The sequence below is a fragment of the Ranitomeya variabilis genome, chromosome 1 (assembly GCF_051348905.1).
Source record: "Ranitomeya variabilis isolate aRanVar5 chromosome 1, aRanVar5.hap1, whole genome shotgun sequence".
Lineage (NCBI taxonomy): Eukaryota > Metazoa > Chordata > Amphibia > Anura > Dendrobatidae > Ranitomeya > Ranitomeya variabilis.
The window spans coordinates 161,244,752-161,260,100 of record NC_135232.1 but is presented as its reverse complement, the minus strand read 5'-3'; positions in this window follow the sequence as shown (position 1 = coordinate 161,260,100).

The following is a 15,349-nucleotide window of genomic DNA, read 5'->3' as shown; positions in this document are numbered from 1 at the left end:
CTGGTGGAGGGCTGGGATGGCTTTTCTCGCAAAGAAGTGTCGACTGGGTAGGTCATAGCATGGTACTGCGTAGGCCATCAGGGCTTTGAAAGCTTCGCTTTCAACCAACCGGTAGGGCATCATCTCTAATTAGATTAGTCTAGCAATGTGGGCGTTCAAACCCTGTGTACACGGATGAGAGGATGAGTACTTCCTTTTCCTAACGAGAGTCTCTTGTAGGGTGAGCTGGACTGGAGAGCTGCATATGGTGGAACTAGCGGGGGTGGTGGCGCACATGGCAGATTGAGAGAGGGTTGGTGATGGTATTCTTGATGTTGGCCTACATACAGTGTTTCCTACCAAGAACTTGGTGATTCCCTGGCTGCCTTGGCCTTGCGACGATACCTCCACATTTCCTGCAGGTGGTGTCCTAAATGGTGGGCTTACAGTGAGGGAACCAATATAGCATTGCTGACTACCTTCATTCTGAGCGAATGCACCAACATTACGGGACGTTTGGTAGTTAGTCCAGGCTTGCAAGTGCATGCTGGTTAAATGTCTACGCATGCACGTTGTATTTAAATTTAGGGGATTCTTCCCTCTGCTGAAGGTCTTTGAGCATTTCCTACAGATAACTTTGCACTGATCATTCAGATCTTGGTTAAAAAATTACCACACTGCACTCTTCCTACTATCGAATACCTTTTCAGGCATTGCACGCTGTGCTACTTTCACCGGATGGCCACGCTGTCCTAAAACTGTTTTTGTTTTAGACACACGTTTTTGGCCTGATACGGGCCTGCCAGATGAAAGCTGTTGCGATGTTGATGCCTGCTGTGGATCATCCTCCTCCGCTTCAGAGCTACTGCCAGCGGCACCCTGCTCCCCCAATGGCTGCCAATCTGGGTCAACAACTGGGTCATGTTTTACCTCCTCTTCAATGTCCTGTGCACCGTGTAAGGTGCTATAGCGTTCGGGACGGGGCACCATAGTCTCATCAGGGTCAGATTCTGGCTCAGTACACTGCAAGGGCAATGTAGTGATCTGAGTCAATGGAACAGCATAATAATCTAGCTGTGGCTGTGCATCTGTACACTCCATGTCGATTCATCTTGTAATGGGCTGTTAACTATTTCCCTTTCTAACCCTGGCATGGTATGTGTAAAGAGCTCCATGGAGTAAACTGTAGTGTCGTTTATATTTCGAACTTTCTGAAGAGGAGGTGAAAGAGCTAGAGGCTGATTCAGCAATGAAAGCCAAAACTTGTTCCTGCTGCTCCGGCTTTAAAAGCGGTTTTCCTACTCCCAGATAAGGGAGGCTTCGAGGCCTTGTGTAGCCAGACGATGACGCTGTCTGAACAACTCGAGCCTTAGGTGCTATTTTGCTTTTCCCACTACCACCAGATGCTCCACCACCACCACCACCATCATTACCAGCTGGCAATGACCGCCCACGGCCTCTTCCACCAGACTTCCTCATTTTTAGGAAAATGTAACCAAACTAACAACCGCTATATGGTACTGTAAAACAAGGTAAAAGGTGTATATAAACTTGTTGGCAATTTAAATCTCCCTTTTTTGTGTGGGAGACTGCCGCAAAAATCAGGCCCACTGTATTACACTACACAATATAAGTGGCAGAAAGTGGCTGGCAGATATAAGACAAACAGAACTGACGCAGATCCACTTAGGGGCAATTTAAATCTCCATTTATTATGTGGGAGCCTGCTGCAAAAACCAGGCCCACTGTATTACACTACACAATGATGTAAGTGGCAGAATGTGGCTGGCAGATATACGACAAACAGAACTGACGCAGATCCACTTAGTGGCAATTTAAATCTCCCTTTTTTGTGTGGGAGACTGCTGCAAAAACCAGGCCCACTGTATTACACTACACAATGTAAGTGGCAGAACGTGGCTGGCAGATATACGACAAACAGGACTGACACAGATCCACTTAGTGGCAATTTAAATCTCCCTTTTTTGTGTGGGAGACTGCTGCAAAAATCAGGCCCACTGTATTACACTACACAATGTAAGTGGCAGAAAGTGGCTGGCAGATATGCGACAAACAGAACTGACGCAGATCCACTTAGGGGCAATTTAAATCTCCTTTTTTGTGTGGGAGACTGCTGCAAAAACCAGGCCCACTGTATTACACTACACAATGAAAGTGGCAGAAAGTGGCTGGCAGATATACGACAAACAGAACTGACGCAGATCCACTTAGGGGCAATTTAAATCTCCCTTTTTTGTTTGGGAGACTGCTGCAAAAATCAGGCCCACTGTATTACACTACACAATATAAGTGGCAGAAAGTGGCTGGCAGATATACGACAAACAGAACTGATGCAGATCCACTTAGGGGCAATTTAAATCTCCATTTATTATGTGGGAGCCTGCTGCAAAAACCAGGCCCACTGTATTACACTACACAATGTAAGTGGCAGAACGTGGCTGGCAGATATACGACAAACAGAACTGACGCAGATCCACTTAGTGGCAATTTAAATATCCCTTTTTTGTGTGGGAGACTGCCACAAAAACCAGGCCCACTGTATTACACTACACAATGTCAGGTGCAGAATGTGGCTGGCAGATATACAACAAACAGAACTGACGCAGATCCACTTAGTGCCAATTTAAATCTCCCTTTTTTGTGTGGGAGACTGCTGCAAAAATCAGGACCACTGTTATACACTACGCAATGTAAGTGGCAGAAAGTGGATGGCAGATATATGACAAACAGAACTGACGCAGATCCACTTAGGGGCAATTTAAATCTCCCTTTATTATGTGGGAGACTGCTGCAAAAATCAGGCCCACTGTATTACACTACACAATGAAAGTGGCAGAAAGTGGCTGGCAGATATACGACAAACAGAACTGACGCAGATCCACTTAGGGGCAATTTAAATCTCCCTTTTTTGTGTGGGAGACTGCTGCAAAAATCAGGCCCACTGTATTACACTACACAATGTAAGTGGCGGAACATGGCTGGCAGATATACGACAAAGAGAACTGATGCAGATCCACTTAGTGGCAATTTAAATCTCCCTTTATTATGAGGGAGACTGCTGCAAAAACCAGGCCCACTGTATTACACTACACAATGTAAGTTGCAGAAAGTGTCTGGGAGATATATGACAAACAGAACTGACGCAGATCCACTTAGGGGCAATTTAAATCTCCCTTTATTATGTGGGAGACTGCTGCAAAAACCAGGCCCACTGTATTACACTACACAATGTAAGTGGCAGAATGTGGCTGGCAGATATACGACAAACAGAACTGACGCAGATCCACTTAGTGGCAATTTAAATCTCCCTTTTTTGTGTGGGAGACTGCTGCAAAAACCAGGCCCACTGTATTACACTACACAATGTAAGTGGCAGAACGTGGCTGGCAGATATACGACAAACAGAACTGACGCAGATCCACTTAGGGGCAATTTAAATCTCCCTTTTTTGTGTGGGAGACTGCTGCAAAAATCAGGCCCACTGTATTACACTACACAATATAAGTGGCAGAAAGTGGCTGGCAGATATACGACAAACAGAACTGACGCAGATCCACTTAGGGGCAATTTAAATCTCCATTCATTATGTGGGAGCCTGCTGCAAAAACCAGGCCCACTGCATTACACTACACAATGTAAGTGGCAGAATGTGGCTGGCAGATATACAACAAACAGAACTGACGCAGATCCACTTAGTGCCAATTTAAATCTCCCTTTTTTGTGTGGGAGACTGCTGCAAAAATCAGGACCACTGTTATACACTACGCAATGTAAGTGGCAGAATGTGGATGGCAGATATATGACAAACAGAACTGACGCAGATCCACTTAGGGGCAATTTAAATCTCCCTTTATTATGTGGGAGACTGCTGCAAAAATCAGGCCCACTGTATTACACTACACAATGAAAGTGGCAGAAAGTGGCTGGCAGATATACGACAAACAGAACTGACGCAGATCCACTTAGGGGCAATTTAAATCTCCCTTTTTTGTGTGGGAGACTGCTGCAAAAATCAGGCCCACTGTATTACACTACACAATGTAAGTGGCAGAACATGGCTGGCAGATATACGACAAAGAGAACTGATGCAGATCCACTTAGTGGCAATTTAAATCTCCCTTTATTATGAGGGAGACTGCTGCAAAAACCAGGCCCACTGTATTACACTACACAATGTAAGTTGCAGAAAGTGTCTGGGAGATATATGACAAACAGAACTGACGCAGATCCACTTAGGGGCAATTTAAATCTCCCTTTATTATGTGTGAGACTGCTGCAAAAACCAGGCCCACTGTATTACACTACACAATGTAAGTGGCAGAACGTGGCTGGCAGATATACGACAAACAGAACTGACGCAGATCCACTTAGGGGCAATTTAAATCTCCTTTATTATGTGGGAGACTGCTGCAAAAACCAGGCCCACTGTATTACACTACACAATGTAAGTGGCAGAATGTGGCTGGCAGATATACGACAAACAGAACTGACACAGATCCACTTAGGGGCAATTTAAATCTCCCTTTTTTGTGTGGGAGACTGCTGCAAAAACCAGTCCCACTGTATTACACTACACAATGTAAGTGGCAGAACGTGGCTGGAAGATATATATAAAAAAAAGGACTGTACTACAATAACAATCTCCCAACAATGATCTCAGGACAAGTATGGCAGCCAGCAATAAAATGGACTGCTGCACACAAAAGTGTGGACAAATAAACAATAGAACTGTGCAGAAAGGAGCAACAGGATTTTTGCTTTTAAGCAGTTGGTTTGCAGAGCGGCGTACAAACAGCAATGCAGCTATCAGGGAGCCTTATAAGCTACAGAGCTGATGCACAAAAATCTAACCTACACTGTCCCTGCAAAGAAAAGGTCGTGTTGGACCGTGGAAATCGCTACAGCACAAGCGGTTTGGGGGTTAATCTTCCCTCCCTAACGATATTCCTGCTTCTGACGAAGCTGCAGCAACCTCTCCCTATGCTCAGATCAGCAGAAGTAAGATGGCGGTCGGCATGCACGCCCCTTTATAGCCCCTGTGACGCCGCAGAAAGCAAGCCAATCACTGTCATGCCCTTCTCTAAGATGGTGGGGACCGAGACCTATGTCATTGCGCTGCCCACACTCTGTGTCCTCCTTCATTGGCTGAGAAATGGCTCTGAAAGCGTCATATGAAACGCGATTTTGGCATGAAGATCGCTGACAGCATAGCCGATCCCACACTGGGATCGGGTCGGGTTTCATGAAACCTGACTTTGCCGAAAGTCGGCGATTTTTCAATTTGTCCGATCCCTTTTGCTCAACCCTAGTTGTAGGCTTCACAAAGATCTAATTTCATAAAATCGCCTCCCCTAAGGCGATAAAACAACTCAGGAATGAGTGGAAGTGGATACTTGTTCTTGATCGTGAGATTGTTGAGAGGGTTCCATCCTTCTTCTTAATGAAGAAGAAACCTGTGCCCGCTGGAGAGGAGGATTTGCAGATAAAGCCTTTAGCTAGATTCTCCTGAACATATTCAGTCATGGCTTGTGTCTCGGTAGGAGACAACAGGTAGATTTGACCTCGAGGCGGAGTAGAGCCTGGAACAACATTGATTGGGCAGTCATATGGTCGATGCGGAGGCAAGGTCTCTGCTTCTCTTTTATTGAAGACATCCAAAAAAGCCTGATATGAGAAAGGTAAATTAGAGGACTCAGACATAGGACGAGAAGGTTTTCTTGGCAGGACCGGAAGAAGACAGTTCTTCTGACAGAAGAGACCCGCAGGATTTCACCAGACTGCCAATCATGAGTAGGCTCATGGATCCTCAACCAAGGAATACCAAGCAAAATAGTATGGGACAAGGAAGGCAACACATAGAAGGCAATATTTTCCCGATGCAGAATTTCAATTTGGAGCTCCAATTCTTCGGTTACCAAAGTAACAGACTCCCGCAGAGGTTGACCGTCGACCGACGCAATCTGTCGAGGAGTCTTCAGGGATCTGACAGGAATCCGCACTCTCCTAACAGCCTCGAGATGGATGAAATTACCAGCGGCCTCAGAATCTATATAGGCAAAATCAGAAAAACGCTTATCACCCATCTGCAAAAGAACAGAAAGAGTAAGTGGTTGAGAGGGTTCAGAGATACCTAGGGAGACCTCTCTTACCTGCCCTAGGTGGAGGCGTTTCCTAGCCTGACTGGACAAGAACGCAAAAGATGTGACGCATTGCCGCAATAGAAACAAAGACCTTGGGTTAGCCTTTCCTTCTGATGCTGCTCTACTGGCTTTAAACGATCCACCTGCATAGGTTCCGGAGCAGTACTAGCAGAAGTCAATTCTAAATGAGGACGGGAAGGACTAGGAGTAGCCGGAAGAAGATGAAGAGACCTTCTCTCTCTAGCGGATTCCCGAATATGTTCTTGAAAATGTAAATTGATGCGGGCCACCAAAGAAATAAGATTCTCCAGGGAGGTCGGAGTATCACGACCCGCTAACTCGTCCTTGATCCGAGGAGAAAGCCCCTGCCAGAAGGCTCCCACCAAAGCCTCATTATTCCATCCTAATTTGGATGAAAGAGTGTGAAACTGGATGGCGTTTTGACCCACTGAAAGTGTACCTTGATGGAGGTTAAAAAGAGGCTCAGTGGTAGAGGCCAAGCAACCCGGTTCATCAAATACCTTGCGGAAAGTATCAAGAAAGATGGAGAGTTGAGAAACAAGAGGATCATCCCACTCCCAGAGAGGATTAACCCACGCTAAAGCCTCCCCCTCCAGGTGTGAGATTACAAAAGCCACCTTGGCATGGTCAGTGGGATACTGCAAGGGAAGTAACTCAAAGTGGAACTGGCATTGATTTAAAAACCCTCTACACAATTTGGGATCCCCACTATAGTGAGGAGGTTTAGCCAGATGAGGTGGTGGGTGAGGAACCGAGGCCGGAGAGGAAACAGGAGCAGAAGCCTGAAGAGCACGATCATCCACTGAAGCCATAAAATTAAGTATATGGGCATGAGTGTCACACTGTTAAGCTAGCTCCTGTTGGAGAGTGGCCAACTGCAAAGCACTACCGGGATCAGAAGCCTGTAGAGCCGAGAGACCGGACTCCATGGACTTCAAAAAGGTCATAATCCTGGACTGGTTCTCCTGAAGGAACAATAACTCCTTCTGAGTTGGAGTTGAGGTACCAGCGGGGTCCATGGCCTGTCTGTACTGTGAGACACTCAGAACTCCTAGAGTGAACCCGCAGATCCACGGCAACAAACCTCCCATGGGTGAGCTGGCCAGATAGACCACCCCTATACAGGGAGTGTTAGGGGCAGGCCCGAGGGAGACTATCGCCATGGAAGCTGGCACCTGGGGACAAGCAGTAGGAGATCCCAAAGAAACGAGCGATGGGTAAGACAGACTAGGGTTAACTGGATGCAGGGCGGATTGGAATGGTAAGGTAGAGACTCGAGGGAAGCTGGAGAAGCCGGGAGGAAAGCGGTAACGGGGTAGGAAGGCGACACTAGATAGAGAAGGAATGGAGTGGAAACAGGATGGACTGAGCAGGATGGCGAGGCAAGGAGAGCTAGGAATGGTGGGGAAGCTAGGCTGGCTGGGCTGAAAGAGACATAGGACAGACCGAGCAGAGACAAAGGAGGACCAGGGTCAAAAGAGCACAAATGACAGACAGGCAAGGAGTAGAGGAAGGAGTAACCTTAAATACTAGAAGTGCAAGGGGACTTCCGGGTCAGGATCCAGGAGTGGAGGCACGGAGCACCTGTAAAACAAAAGGAGGAAGTGCGCGTGCGCAGAGGGAGCAGGATCGGGAGGTGCGCACGTGCACCGGACGAGAAACAAGAAGAAGCGGCTACTCCGGAAGAGGGAGGACGCGAGGCTGCAGAGAGAGCGTGACGGGGCCGGTGAGTATACCAGCGAGCAGAGATGGTAGCGGCAGGCATGGCGGCAGGTACAGTGGCCATGACATATACTCTTGCCTTATTAATCAAATCATTGCCTTCCCTTGTATAATGTATCAGGCAGAGCACCTGCACCTTGTGTTCCTTTATTCCTACACTACCTTAGCCAAAATGCCTCATAGTTATTATTCCACCTTCCAATTATACACAATAAAGGACCGAGGTTCAAGTAAACAGCCTTAAGGACTGGCTTTTATAGAAACATTTGACAGATGGGTTTATATATTCTGCAAATTGTGAATTCTCTTCCTACTGTGAATAGGAATGCAAATAGTACAAAATAAAGGTATGGTTGAATTAAAGCAATGAAAGGTCATATGTGAATACGATGCTGCAAAACATATAGTTTTTGCTTAGGACATTCTGCCCCTGTCATTGTCCAGAACATTTCTAAGTTCACACTTCACATTCTAGCATCATAAAGCGCCCTAAGGAAATGGATGTGACCCTTTGCAAATCTTACCCTCTATTATTAGTGTGACTGCTAAAGGGAATAGTGTGAAAAGAAGCAGATAAGATGGTTATATTTTTGCTAACTGTATACTCCCGCTCATTTTAACTTTTTCGGATTTATAATTTTCATTGCACATGACGTTTGTTAATCTATTATTAATCATTAAAATGCGCAGTAGTTGGCAACATCTAGTATTTATTTGGACTTTGTGTGTTTTAAATTTTTAATTTAATTTTTAAAGTAAAATGTAATACTTGGCAATCACCAGCACAGGAAATGAGCAAAGCTTTAAATAGTAACTGTTGTTTTAATTTTTATTTCATGAATCAATATTACAGATGAAAATAAAACTTTCACATATTATCAGAGAAATATGCTCCTTTTCCCTGGTGGATTGAGGTTTCACTCAAAGACAGATCTTCACATTACTGAGATAGGAGATCACAGTAATGCTTGTAAAATTCTATGGAAGGGAGGAGCTAGAAGCAGCCACAGATATGGTGCATATACAGTTGAAACTAGAAGTTTACACACACTATATAAAAAGACACATATGCATGTTTTTTTCAATTAAAAAAAAAGCACAAAAATTTAGCTTAACTTGAGTTGGTACACATGCAGAAGTTAAACGCATGTTCAAATTGGCCACAGAACATTAAAACCTACAAGAGAAAAAGTAAGCAAAAACTCTGATGTAACTAAGTAAAAAAGCAAAAGTGCATTTAAATAACACAGAGTTTTTAGTAATACTGTTTTTGATCAAAAAATAGCACAAAAACCATCCCACCGCGTCAAGGTAACTCTGATCGGGACAGTCGTACGCTGTCTAATATTAAAACCTTACCATGTGTCAATGTTGACCTAAGTGTGAATAAGGGCAGACAAAAGGACTGGGCCCAACCAGGGAACACCAGACTGGAGAAGACTTATATACAATCTCTAGCTCAGAATCAGGGAGCCCACACCCCGGCTTGCACAGAATGCAACAATACAAAGAAAAAAAACACAAAAATTGAGCTTAACTTGAGTTGGTACACATGCAGAAGTTAAACGCATGTTTACATTGGCTACAAAATATTAAAACCTCCAAGAGAAAAAGCCCTCCCTGTTTCTGAGCTGTTTTTTATGCATTTGTTTACCATTTTGTCATCCCTGGTACTAAGGGCTCACTTACTCTGTTACTTCATTACCCACAGCCTGATATTATTACGCTCTACTATCAATTCTTACTTGAGCATGTTTCCTCCTTTTTTGATCCCTCTTACATGCATCATGTTCAACCCCTGATTCACGTTTTCTTGTAATATGTATCTATTTTGAATAAATTGTATTTATTTTCATGCTTACCTCTTTTAATTGGTGTTTTGGATACTTTTGTATCCTTTCCTTAGACGGCAAGGGTTAATTTGTGCTTGGTTTCTGAATGCAAAGGCTTTGCATTCATTTTATACACTATCAATAAGGAACAAAAGATGCCATATTGGAACAGAACTCTCTTGTCACTTTCTCTGACTGCATTTGATCCCATTTTGCCTTCTGCTATGCAGCTAAGCTACTACACATTGAATGTCATTTATTGCATTTGAGTGATCTGGTTTTAGAGATACATGACACATTCAAAATAACATAAACGTCTTTACCTAAGTCTTAGCTTCTGATAATAATGACGATTTTAATAAATAAGTCACAGTTCATCCATGCACAAAGACATTTGCTTTAGAAGACATTTCAAACGACATGGACCTTTTAGTATTCATGACTTATGCTTTACTAAAAGTGAATGTCAGAAGTTATTTTTGTAATGGGTACTTCTGGGCAATGCATTCTGTGGTATATTCAATAATCTCCCCAAATAGATAAAAGGAATTACATCACACTCCGCACATAACAGGAGAAAACAGATAAATAGAGGTGTTTGTAATAAATCATGATAGTGATGCAGGAACAATGAAAAGGGCAAGTAATTAGACCATAGCAATAAAACAACCATATTTCTCAAAACTGTAAATAAAATTGCTGGTCTATTCTAAAGAGCAATATAATTAGTTTTATAATAAGAATGTTCAGTGTGTCGTGCTTGAGTTTCATAGGGTAGCTGCACCGAAAAAATCGCTGAACATCTTTATTCTATTGATAATAATAAGTAACAAAATAAAAGAGGGATTACAGTATCTTTAAAATTGCTAGCTTCAAAAGTTATATAAATCGTAACCTGCCATAGCTTTGACAAGGAATTACAGTTCAGTGATTTTGGCAGTTAATTCAAATTTGTCCAGATGATTTAAATCAATTCTATTTGTTTTGAATCAAATGTACCTTATCATACACTGGGGTCACTCCAAACACTAGAACATGATGAATATAGGGATTAAAAAATAAAATGGCATACTCACCTCATTGCCGCAGCTAATCTCCCAGTCCACCACAAGTTCCCTATGACTTTCTTGCAGGTCTTACTTCACTCTACCTCAGCAATATCCAAGGCTAGGCTTTGGCTGACACAAATTCTGATGTTGCAATATTGATAGAATCATAAAATATTAGAGTTTGAAGGTACCTCCAGGGTCATCGTGTCCAACCCCCTGTTCAATGCTGGAGTCACTAAACCATCTCAGACAGATGTCTGTCCAGCCTCTATTTGAAGACTTTCATTAAAGGAGAACTTGCCACCTCTCGTGGCAGCCTGTTCCACTCAATGTTATAGATAGACTTGGTGTTAGGGTTGGCGGAACGCACCGAGTACATGTATAAATAGGTGCATTCGCAACCCAGGGTCCACCGTACAGGAGAGGAACCTGCTGCTGGCAAATGGTGGCACTATATGGCGGTATAAGCGAACTCTGTTAACTCCACATATTTACTAGAAACAAAATGCTGTGCCCTGTTAGAGTCACGGGAACACAGCTAACTGCTGAGCTGATGGCAGTCAGTGGTAACGCACACAAACACCCCTCACCAGAGGTGCTGGTATTCTAGGGGCTTTTTTCAGCCAGGTCCATGAATACATTTACTCAAACTCCGCACCGGAGATGCCGGTATTCTAGGGGCTTATTTCAGACGGGTCCCTGAAAACATACAATCAAACTCCTCACCAGAGGTGCCGGTATGCTAGGGGCTTATTTCACCCGGGTCTCTGAATACACACATATAGGCACAGCTCATAACATAAAGTGATACTAGTGCATGGCCGTGCGGCCATGCAAACATTTTATAGCTGCAGCAGCTTCAGGACCTTCCTAGGGAACCAATGGAAATTGCTACATTACCTGAGCAACTTCAGAACCTTCCTAGAGGACCAATGATAGCTGCTGCAGTACCTGAGCATGTGACCCCTGACCGCCAATGAGAGGTCTTACCTTAGGCATGCTCAGTGTGTGCAAAGCAGGACTTAGTCCCAGAAAAGCCTGCTCGCCGCTAACCAGTGCAGGCTCCAACAGCAGAGCCTGGAAAGGCAGCAGTAACACTTTGCACAGTATCTGTTATGATCCCAATGGCAGAGGATCTCAGAGATTTCAGCAAAGTCTGCAAACATAAATACCAGCTCATAGGGAAGTGGTAACTAGGCTGACCGTATATCTGATCCTAGCACAACCAACTAACAGTAGCCGGGGAACGTACCTACATTGATCCTAGACGTCTCGCGCCAGCCGGAGAACTAACTAACCCTATCAGGGAAAATAAGACCTCTCTTGCCTCAAGAAGAAAGACCCCAAAGTTAGAGTACAAGCCCCCAACAAATAATAACGGTGAGGTAAGAAGAAAAGACAAACGTTAGAATGAACTAGATTTTAGCAAAGAGAGGCCCACTGACTAATAGCAGAAGATAGTAAGATGACTTATACGGTCAGCAAAAAACCCTACAAAATATCCACGCTGAATATCCAAGAACCCCCGAACCGACTAACGGTGAGGGGGGAGAATATCAGCCCCCTAGAGCTTCCAGCGAAATCAGGAATAACATTTTGTACAAGCTGGACAAAAATAAGAACAATGCAAATAAACAAAAATAAGAAAGCAGGACTTAGCTTATCTTGCAAGGAACCAGGACCTGAAGACAGGAGCAAACAGAAATGAACTGATTACAACGATGCCAGGCACTGGACTGAGAATCCAGGAAGTTTAAATAGCAACACCCCAGGCCTAACCAACCAGGTGAGTACCAACCTGGGAAAAGACAATCCAAGTGCCAAACCACTAGTGACCACAAGAGGGAGCCAAGAAGTAGAGTTCACAACAGTACCCCCCCTTTAAGGAGGGGTCACCGAACCCTCACCAAGACCACCAGGGCGATCAGGATGAGCAGCGTGGAAGGCACGAACCAAATCGGCCGCATGAACATCAGAGGCGACCACCCAGGAATTATCCTCCTGACCATAGCCCTTCCATTTGACCAAATACTGAAGTCTCCGTCTAGAGAGACGAGAATCCAAGATCTTCTCCACCACGTACTCCAACTCGCCCTCAACCAACACCGGAGCAGGAGGCTCAACAGCAGGAACCACAGGCACAACGTACCGCCGCAACAAAGACCTATGGAACACGTTGTGAATGGCAAACGACACCGGAAGATCCAAACGAAAAGAAACCGGGTTAAGAACTTCCAAAATTTTATAAGGACCAATAAAGCGAGGCTTAAACTTAGGAGAGGAAACCTTCAGAGGGACATACCGAGAAGACAACCAAACCAATTCCCCAACACGAAGTCGGGGACCCACACCGCGGAGGCGGTTGGCAAAACGCTGAGCCTTCTCCTGTGACAACTTCAAGTTGTCCACCACATGATTCCAAATCCGCTGCAACCTATCCACCACGGAATCCACCCCAGGACAGTCAGAAGACTCAACATGACCCGAGGAGAAACGAGGATGAAAACCAGAGTTGCAGAAGAATGGCGAAACCAAAGTAGCGGAACTAGCCCGATTATTAAGGGCAAACTCAGGTCACCCAATCATCCTGGTCTGCAGAAACAAAACATCTCAAATAAGCCTCCAGTGTCTGATTAGTTCGCTCCGTTTGGCCATTAGTCTGAGGATGAAAGGCAGATAAAAACGACAAATCAATGCCCATTTTAGCACAAAAAGATCACCAGAATCTGGACACAAACTGGGATCCTCTGTCAGACACGATATTCTCAGGAATGCCGTGTAAACGAACCACATTCTGAAAAAACAAAGGAACCAGATCGGAAGAGGAAGGCAACTTAGGCAAGGGCACCAAATGGACCATCTTGGAAAAACGATCACACACCACCCAGATGACAGACATTCCTTGAGACACCGGAAGATCAGAAATGAAATCCATGGAAATGTGTGTCCAAGGCCTCTTTGGGATGGGCAAGGGCAAAAGCAACCCGCTAGCACGAGAACAACAAGGCTTAGCCCGAGCACAAGTCCCACAGGACTGCACAAATGACCGCACATCCCGTGACAAGGAAGGCCACCAAAAGGACCTAGCCACCAAATCTCGGGTACCAAAAATTCCCGGATGCCCTGCCAACACCGAGGAATGAACCTCGGAAATAACTCTGCTGGTCCACTTATCAGGAACAAACAGTCTGTCGAGTGGACAAGAGTCAGGTCTAGCAGCCTGAAATCTCTGCAACACACGTCGCAAATCAGGAGATATGGCCGACACGATTACTCCCTCTTTAAGAATACCAGCTGGCTCCGAGACTCCAGGAGAGTCAGGCACAAAGCTCCTAGAAAGAGCATCAGCCTTAACATTCTTTGAACCAGGCAGGTACGAGATCACAAAGTCAAAACGAGAGAAAAACAATGACCAACGAGCCTGTCTAGGATTCAGGCGCTTAGCAGACTCGAGATACATCAGATTTTTGTGATCAGTCAAGACCACCACACGGTGCTTAGCACCCTCGAGCCAATGACGCCACTCCTCAAATGCCCACTTCATGGCCAACAACTCCCGATTACCAACATCATAGTTCCGCTCAGCAGGCGAAAACTTCCTAGAGAAAAAAGCACATGGTCTCATCACAGAGCAACCAGAGCCTCTCTGCGACAAAACAGCCCCAGCACCGATCTCAGAAGCATCCACTTCAACCTGAAAGGGAAGTGCGACATCAGGCTGGCACAAAACAGGCGCCGAAGTAAACCGGCGCTTCAGCTCCTGGAAGGCCTCCACGGCTGCAGGAGCCCAATTAGCCACATCAGAACCTTTCTTGGTCATATCCGTCAAAGGTTTAACAACGCTAGAAAAGTTAGCGATAAAACGACGGTAGAAATTAGCAAACCCCAAGAACTTCTGAAGACTCTTAACAGACGTAGGTTGAGTCCAATCATGAATATCTCGGACCTTGACTGGGCCCATCTCCACAGCAGAAGGGGAGAAAATAAAACCCAAAAAGGAAACCTTCTGCACTCCAAAGAGACACTTTGAGCCCTTCACAAACAAAGCATTATCACGCAAAACCTGAAACACCATCCTGACCTGCTTTACATGAGAATCCCAATCATCAGAAAAAAAACAGAATATCATCCAGATAAACAATCATAAATTTATCTAGATACTTCCGGAAGATATCATGCATAAAGGACTGAAACACTGAAGGAGCATTAGAGAGCCCAAAGGGCATCACCAAGTACTCAAAATGACCTTCGGGTGTATTAAATGCAGTTTTCCATTCATCTCCCTGCCTAATGCGCACAAGGTTGTACGCACCACGAAGATCTATCTTGGTGAACCACTTGGCACCCTTAATCCGAGCAAACAAGTCTGACAATAGTGGCAAAGGATACTGAAACTTAACAGTGATTTTATTCAGAAGCCGATAGTCTATACAAGGTCTCAAAGACCCGTCTTTCTTGGCCACAAAAAAGAATCCCGCACCAAGAGGGGAAGAGGATGGACGAATATGCCCCTTCTCCAAAGACTCCTTGACATAAGAACGCATCGCAGCATGCTCGGGTACAGACAAATTAAATAATCGTCCCT